The sequence below is a fragment of the Abrus precatorius genome, unplaced genomic scaffold, assembly GCF_003935025.1.
Source record: "Abrus precatorius isolate BTA unplaced genomic scaffold, Abrus_2018 Scaffold9, whole genome shotgun sequence".
NCBI lineage: Eukaryota > Viridiplantae > Streptophyta > Magnoliopsida > Fabales > Fabaceae > Abrus > Abrus precatorius.
This window is the reverse complement of record NW_020874439.1, coordinates 2,093,161-2,102,072: the sequence shown is the minus strand read 5'-3', so window position 1 is coordinate 2,102,072 and position 8,912 is coordinate 2,093,161.

Here is an 8,912-nt window from a genome sequence, read left to right as displayed (position 1 = left end):
TGAGAGTTCAAAAGAGGAAGATACAGAAGATTAGCTTAGGATTTTTTTTATTTCAGTTTTTAATTTCATTATTGTATAATTTTTGTAATTAGGACTTTAATTTCTGCAATGTTCAGTAGTTACTTTTTAGTTGTTAAAGACAATTTGATTTATTTTCAGTTGTAATGAATTACAGTTTTATTTGCTTTAAAATTCTACAATTTTATTTAGCTTATTTTTCTGATTAATTGACAGAAATTATGATGTTTTGTGCATACCATGTTCTTATAACACAGCACTCAAGCATATGGATTTTGACACTTGCACAAGTTACCATGAAATGGAGGGTGAATTCTGTACCTCTTACTTCATGAGTTTAGCTTCACATTCACTAAAATTTTTGAGAAAAACACAAAAATATTAGAATATATTTTAATTTGATATCTTTGAATAAATTGAATTTGAATCACATTTCTTTGAATTCTGATTTTCTTCGGATTTTATAAGTTATTTTTCCCATTCTCACATGATTGTCACATTTTTAATCTTCAAAATAAGGAAGTTCTTACCATTTTGTGCATATGAATTTGTAAGGTGAATTGTGAACATGATTGATTGATATTAACACCTTTATTCCAATGGTAAGAATTTGAGCTTTGCAAAACATATTCTTTCATATGTGATTGATCATAATTTTGCTGCACCCTCTAGAACTTGCTTTGTTTCTTGATTGAATATGCAATTTTACAGTTCTCACATATATGATGGAGGCCTTCTTTGATTGTACCTAATTAGCCTAAATGAACCTCCCTTTGTACTTGAATGTCCTAGTTCATCCCCTTTGAGCTTAATATCCCTTCCTTGATTTTCCTTCATTACAAGCCTTGATGAAAAACCATTGTAACCTTCCAAAGAAAAAGAGGGATATTGAGTCTAATCAAGGATGAGTTTAAAACTAAGTTTGAGTAGCATCCAAATTTCTATTGCTTGTGGACAAGCAATGTTCTAAGTTTGGGGTGGAGAATAGCAAAGCTATTTGAGTTATGATTTCAAAAGGAAAGAAATAAAAAGCTAAAGTTGTGAGTTCAAATGAAAAATATGCAGCAAAAGCTATTAGGATCAATGAGGCAAGGAATTATCCTTTGGTTAAAGAAGTGAAATTGATTATCAATCAATTAGAATTCTTAAGAGTCCAGAACATTATTACATTGCAATAGAAAATCTAGTGAAGTGATTCCTAACTATTTTCCATATAGCATTTTAATACAAAATTCGTATTCTGTTTTGCTGTATTTTTCATATTTATGCACTTTATTGTTTTTGTCTGTTAAATGATTCAAAACACTCGGCTCAACTAGTTATTGATTTGTGAAGTGGTAATTGATAGAACTAATCCCTGAGGACAATACTTGGGACTCACTTTGATTTCAAAATTTTAGTACTTGCTACAGCTACCTACTACACTTGCTAGTTAGTTTCCTTTAATTTTTTGTGATAGGGAACAAATCATCGAAGAAATTCGCACTGACACTGTTTTATCTAAAATTATTGCTTATTTGCACAAGGATAATACATGCAAACTTGGGTTCACTTATGAAAAGGGAATTTTGTTTTATCATGGTTGTTTGGTCCTACCATCCACATCTCCTTGGATCTCTAAATTATTAAAAGAATTTCATGCTTCTCTCCAAAGAAGGCATTGTAGTTTTTATAAAACATACAGAAGGCTTGCTGTGAACCTATATTGGATTGGGATGACAAAGGGAGTCCAGTATTTTGTTTGAAAATGTGATGTTAGCCAATGACAGAAGTATATGGCTATGTCACTCGGTGGTCTTTTATAGCCGTTGAACATTTTAAAGCAGATTTGGGAAGAGGTCTCTATGGAATTCATTATTGGATTGCCTAAGTCCCAGAAGTATAATGCAATTTTTGTTGTGGGGGATTGCCTCTCGACGTATGCTCATGTTGTCCCCTAGAAGCATCCCTATTCTGCTGGGTCTGTGGTAGAGTTATTTATCAAAGAAGTGGTAAGGCTACATGGTATTCCTCTTTCCATTGCAGCAATCATAACATTATCTTCGTTAGCAACTTTTGGCAAGAGATTTTTAAGTTGCAAGGTACTTAACTTAAAATGAGTTCTGCTACCATCTTTAGATAGATGGCCAAACGAAGGTCGTAAACTGTTGTCTAAAAATTTATTTGCATTGTTTTGTTGCGGATCAGCCTAAGACCTAAGTCCAGTGGTTGCATTTGGTAGATATTGGTATAACACCAATTTCTACGAGATGACGGGAATGATACCCTTTGAAGTTGTTTACGGGGAGGAAGCCCCTAGTATTAGTTTGTTTCCTCCATAGTGAAACAAATGTAGAAGCTGTATATCATCAATTGCTAGATAGAGAGAAGCTCTTAGACAGCTTAAACACCATTTACATCATGCTCAAGATAAAATGAACAATCAAGTTGATAAGAAAAGGAAGGAGAGAAGTTTTGAAGTAAGTAAGCAGGTGTTTCTCAAAGTGCGCCCTAATCGTCAAGTTTTTGTTGTTGCCCCCGTATTAATGCCAAACTTATGGCTCGATATTATGGTATATTCAAAGTGTTGGAGCATATTGCGGTGGTATCTTATAAGTTTTAACTTCTTGAAACATCAAGAAATTACCTTGTGTTTCATGTCTTATTACTCAAGAAGGTTGTGGGTGATTACAAGGTTGAACAAAATTTACTACTAGGTTTGGATGGTGAGTCTATGGTGGTGCAAGAACTATAGGCTATGTTAGCTTTTTGCCTTGTAAACAAAGGTAGGGAAACAATTGCTCAAATGTTAATTCACAGGAATGGGTAGTCAGCTGATGAAGTCACTTGGGAGGATGAAGTTACTATCCACAATCAATTTCCAGGCTTTAGCCTTGAGGACAAGGCCGGTACTCAAGAGGGACGTGGTGTTGTGGCCCAAAATTGTTAGGAAAGAATTATGATCTAGCAACCATATAAAAGACCCACAATTTGGAGGGTTTATAGGAGAAGAAATAGGAGAAAGGAAGGAATGAGTGACGAGTTAGCATAGAGACAAGGCAGTAGCAAGAGTTAGTTATGATGTGATGCATCTTTCCTTATAGGGAAGGGCATGTGTAATGAGAAGGTATCAAGGAATATCTTTTGGTTAGTTATGGAAAGAGAGCAATAGCTCTCTATAGGAGTAGGACTTTAGGCAATAACAGTTGTACTCCTACTGATATTTTAACTGTTCAATAATATAAACTCAGTATATTTCTCTCATCTTTTTCATTATTCTTCTTAATTTCTTCATTATTGGATTCAGTTTGTAATAGAATCATTCTCAAACATAGTTTCAAGTTACAAACAACTTGTCAGATTTTCCTCTTCGATAGCCCTGGAGACTAACTTTACATTCAAACAAGTTGTAAGGCATCTCATATCATTTTACACCTTGTACTTCAAGGATTTAATGTGCCTATACAACATAAATAAAATCCAACTTCAAAGAATTACTTATTTAATGACTCTCATTATCCTATATAACTAACGAAATTCTATATGAGGGTAGGAACCCCCTTTTATAACCATGATCTGATTGACACAACTATGTTTCTAAAGGTAGCAATCCTGTTGACAAAATCTTGCCATAATCCTCTCGTAAGCATAAGCCCTCAGGAATGACATAGAAGAAATGCAAAATAAAAATAAAGGAGAGAAATGAGACTTTTCAAATACTTATAAAACAATTAGAATTTGAAAGAAAGGAAAGAAAAATAGAAAATATATATAAACCTGCATAAGACCTTTGTTTTCTTAGAAAAATCAAGTTAGCTAATATTATATAATAAATTTTGTTCACTCATTCACAAGCACACACTTCATACATCTTCAACTCAATGCAAGATCGTGATGCATGAGCCTTATGCATATGCTAACTTTTGGTTTAGCCTAAACTAATGTATCATGCTTATCTGACATTTGGATCCATTCCTATCCTCGAAAGTTGTTGAGAGTTTCACTAGCCAGCCAAAAATTTATATATAATGGTGGGGACTTGAACCTCCAACCATTGCAACTAACTCTACTAACAAGATATATCTCAATAGTAAGTAAGGATAAAAGAGTATCGAATAGAAACTCACAGTCAGAGCCTTTTGCCAAGATCACTCATAAGACTCTTTGAGAGACTTAAACTCTAATTATCCCCTAGGTGACTGTAGAGTCCCTCCATGCCAGTCACCTCGCATTGCATCTTAAATTTTAATTCATAAATTAGATTGACATTGATTTCAGAACTAATTTCTATGTATTTAATTTTTTTATTACGTTCTTACTTGCATTCAAAATTCTCCCCAATATTCAGTAATACTCTCTGGTCATTATTATTTGACATGACAATTGGAAGCATATCATCAAACTTCTTCAACGTTGTAATTATCGAAGATAGAGTAAAGAACGGAATAACAAGTGTTAAAATGTTCCATCATCTCATTTAGACATCTAATGAAAAGAAATTCCTAAATATATAGTAAAAGAAGAAGGAAGAAAAACTAATGATATGATTTTTTTATCTAGGAGAAGTTCTTTTTCATTAAACCTAACTTAGTACCCCCTCAATTCTAACCAATATTTTTGTACGCCTCAAAAATCACACTTACATGTCACTATCATTTCACAAAATTTTCATCTTCAACTTTATCAACCACTACCTTACCAACTAACAACACCTTATTTACCTAAAGTATCTTCTGTTAGACTATTCTAACCCTATCAATGGAACCAAAATCACAACAACCACATAAGACCTACTAGATAGAAAAGTAGTACAAGTGGAGTACTTTAGAAATAATGATAACATTTTAGTTAAGATGGAAAGTATAGAGCCCAAGACTAAAAGAATTTCCATATGTGATCCTTTAAAGAGCCTCCAAATAGTAGGATTTAAGTTTCAAGATCTAGTGGTTGTTGTTAATGAATATATTTTTAAAGATGTCACCAACCTATAACATGTTTGCAAACCAAACATAAAGTAAGAAATTGGGAAATTATCAAACTTCTCATGATTTTTATTGCCTATTTTAATTAATTATGTGAAGCCTGATGATATTTTTTTGAAAATATTAATACATGGCTTCTTTTATAAATGAAACTCTATTTTTCGTAACTTAAGCTCACAAATATATTTCATAAATTATGTTAAAGGTGTTCTTTTAATTATATTATGAATAAAATGCACTTTGAATTTTTACTTCTTTCTAGTCTTTCTTCCTTGTTGATTGAATCTTGTTATTTATCTTTTTTTTCCTTTCATTCTAACTCCCAAATAATGTAAATTCAAAAGTGACATGTACGAAAGTAACAATGTTAGTCCTAAATCAAGTAATCTTGACTATCTCATTAATGAAGATAATGAAAATGATGAAGGTGATCGTCAACTATCCCTCATACAGCTAGAAATAGTAGACAAGTATGACATATAAATATTAATATCATGTGCTTCATTTTGCTCTACTTCCTTTCGATTCAACTAGGGCAACTATAATTTTCTTGCCATGTGAAATGGAAAGTGATGCTTATTGTTAAAGAAATTAAGCTAGAAGAAACATATTAAATAAGAATAAGACTAACAATCAAAGAAAAAATTATCATTGCAAAAATGTCTAAGGTAGAGCTAAAAACTATTCATGAGGTTTTAATAAATAATGGACGGATTAGTGCAGTATAAGAACTTAATCAATTAACACAGAATGATGTATGGTCCTTTGCTCTTGTTGCAAGATTAGAAATTATATGCATAAAATTGTTGTATTTTTAATACAATGTTGCATTAAATTTTTTTTAATAAATGCGAAAAATGCATTTTTAAATATTTTTATAAAAGAATAAGATTTCATGAAACAACCGCTAGAATTTAAAGTTGTAACATTTTTAGATCATGTCTTTAAATTAAGAAAAGTTGTATATGGTATAAAACAAGTCCCAAGAGTTTGATATGACACATTAAGTTCTCTTCTTATTTTAAGAGACTTTTCTAGAGAAAAAATAAATTCAATTTTTTTTAAAAAAAATCATAACAAAACTTTATCATAGTTCAAGTATATGTTGATAATATTTTCTTTGGAGTTAGTAATAATTGTCTATATTTAATGTATGTCTCTATGTTAGATTTCAATTTGACCAAAAATAATCACACTCAAAGTTGCAAAAGACTTATTTTACATATCTAATGAATACCATCAATTATACACAATTATCATTAAGATAGAGATCTAAAATTTTTCTCAAATGCTTGTTGGTTAATTAAATCAAATTTAGGATCAAAACTTGGTTCAAAGTTTGATACGAAGTTGCTTCCAAACATTAAGACCTTCCTTCACTTAAATAGGCATACCTCATTAAATTTAGGCCCAAATCAAGAAAACTATATTTCATTGGAAAGCTTATTCAAAGGGATTTTTATTGCAGCAAGGGTAGGTTAGGAATTTCACTTGTATTCAGATAATTATTTTTGGTTTAGAGGGAATCTGAAAAGACACTAGACATTCATTAATTCAATTTATACTTTTTTTTTGTTCTAGAAATAGCATTATTTCACTATAAACTTCTAGTTCTTGTGCCTCAATAGAGATAATTGTAACATCCTAATTTTTACTCCCTCCATGTTCATGTGTGTTAGCACGATTTAAACTGTTTCAAAAGTAATTAAATGCATTTTTGCAAAATTTTATGATATTAGTAAAAGTACTTATTTTTATTTCGTTAAAATAATTCGTCTTTAAATACATGTTTGATTTATTTTTGAAAAATAAGATTTTCTAATACTTTGAATTATTTAGAATCCCTTAAGTATAATTGATTTCCAAATTTCTTCCACACCAACAAAGGTGGTGTAGTGGTATAAGGGATGATCCTTTACTTTGGACTTGGAGGACTTGGGTTCAAGTATCAAGTTAAATTTTCATTTCAGATTTTTAAGTATGTGAATTGCAAAGCTCTCTCACCCTCTCTCGGTTTGTCTTCTCTCTCCCTACCATTTTCTCTCATTTTGTAGCAAGCATTATGCTGGAAACCAACCTCCTTCCACAGCCAAAAACCCTGAACACTCTCCCCTCCATTCTTTGAGCAAGATTTTCCTACTTTTCCTTCTACAAAACTTGAAATAGCAACCTCCATTACACCAAGGAAACTCATTTCTTTTGCCCTTGCATGTTGAAAGGAGTGTGTTGGTTGCTTTCTGAACATCCAAGCAAGGTAAAAACACTCTTTCATCTTTCTTTCTCAATGTTTTAACCAATCAAAGAAAGGAGATAAAGATTTTGCAACTCCTCCATGAAAAAAGCATGGAGCTTTCTGCGCCCAGCCACCGTGTGAGTCAATTTTGACCATCTGAACGTATTTTTTTTTTTTAGCTAACCTCTGCATATTTGGATTGTGCAGTAAAAGATCTTTCAAACGCAAGTGGTTTCACTCAAAATGGACATCAAAATCATAAGTTATAGTGAAAATGGTGAAATCACTCCTTGTTCTGCATTTTCAGTGTTTCAGCAGCAAAGGAGACTATTTTTCTCAGTTCTGTGATCTCCAAAACCTAACATGCAACATCCCTATGTATTCTTTGCAGAATTATCTTTCCAACGGTGTATCTTGATCAGTTCTGTGATCAATACATCGTTTGCCCCCTCCATCGCATAGAATACATTAGCACCTTTCATTTCTACGTTTTCTACAGAAACAGTGTAAAGAAATAATTTTTACGCCCTTTGTATTGATCTATTTCAACCTAAAAAATTAATTTTTGTAAACTACATGAAAACAACTTTCCAACGCATAATGGTGCAAATCTGAAAACTGCGTGAACAAAAGTGAAGTTTAATTTTTTTTGCATTTTCTTGTGCATGAAAACTTAATTTTTAAAAGTTTATTTTTACCCTTAGGATCTTAGCTTTGTAACAAAATTTGCGGATCGTGATTTGGACATCGTTTGAATCTGTTACACTTAATTTTACAAACATTGTGCAAATCTGAAGTTTTTTTATTTTCTGCAATAAGTGCATGGCTGTTTATGAATTTTTAAAAATACTAGCTCTTGGTCATTTTGACTAAAAGGATTCTGATAAACTCCTGTCTGAACTAGGAACCAAGAAACTGCAAATTTTGACACCGTAAAGCCCAAGAAAAAGAACCTGCAGACTACCTCACTCACCAATGTAAGGGGCAGGAGGTATTTCAAGTAAACAGTAAGAAAGAAAATAAATCAAAGAGGGTTTTCCCTTAACCCTGAGGTCTAGAACACATGTATTAGGAGACATGTGCTGTTTGAATTACATGTTAACATTTTTGAATATTTACTTGAGACTTTTGATGTTTTAACATATAATTATAAGTATATTTTGATTTTGACGAATCTCAATCTTTGGTTGAGAATTATTTTACAGTTGATACTTGAGTAAATATTATTTTGTGAAAATTATGAATTTTTTTTAAGTGAACTATTTACTCAAAGCTTGTTAAAAACCAAAGATCAATTAAATAGAATGCTTTATTGAAATGTCCAATATGAGTAATATGCCTGGTATATTTGAACAGGATATCTCATGTGTTGTGCTCTTTAAAAATATGTGTTTTGGCGCCTGTTTTTTGTAAAGCACTAAGAATATGCATATAGGCATATGCAGGCTGAGTGGACACCATTTGTGAACTTGAGCCCTTTAAGGGTGTGAAATGCATGATAATTATTGGTATGTAAGTATATGCGCTCTAAAGAGTTTGGTCATGATTTTAGCTTCGACCTTGAGTTCAATAATTGAATCTAATGACTAAAAGTAAACCTCTATGAAAACTTTGTTTTCTTTTTTAAAATAAATGAGTAGTGTAACTCTAGTCGGGTAATGGTTGGAACTCAAGAAAAGAGATCAAGCTAGTGAGCTTCG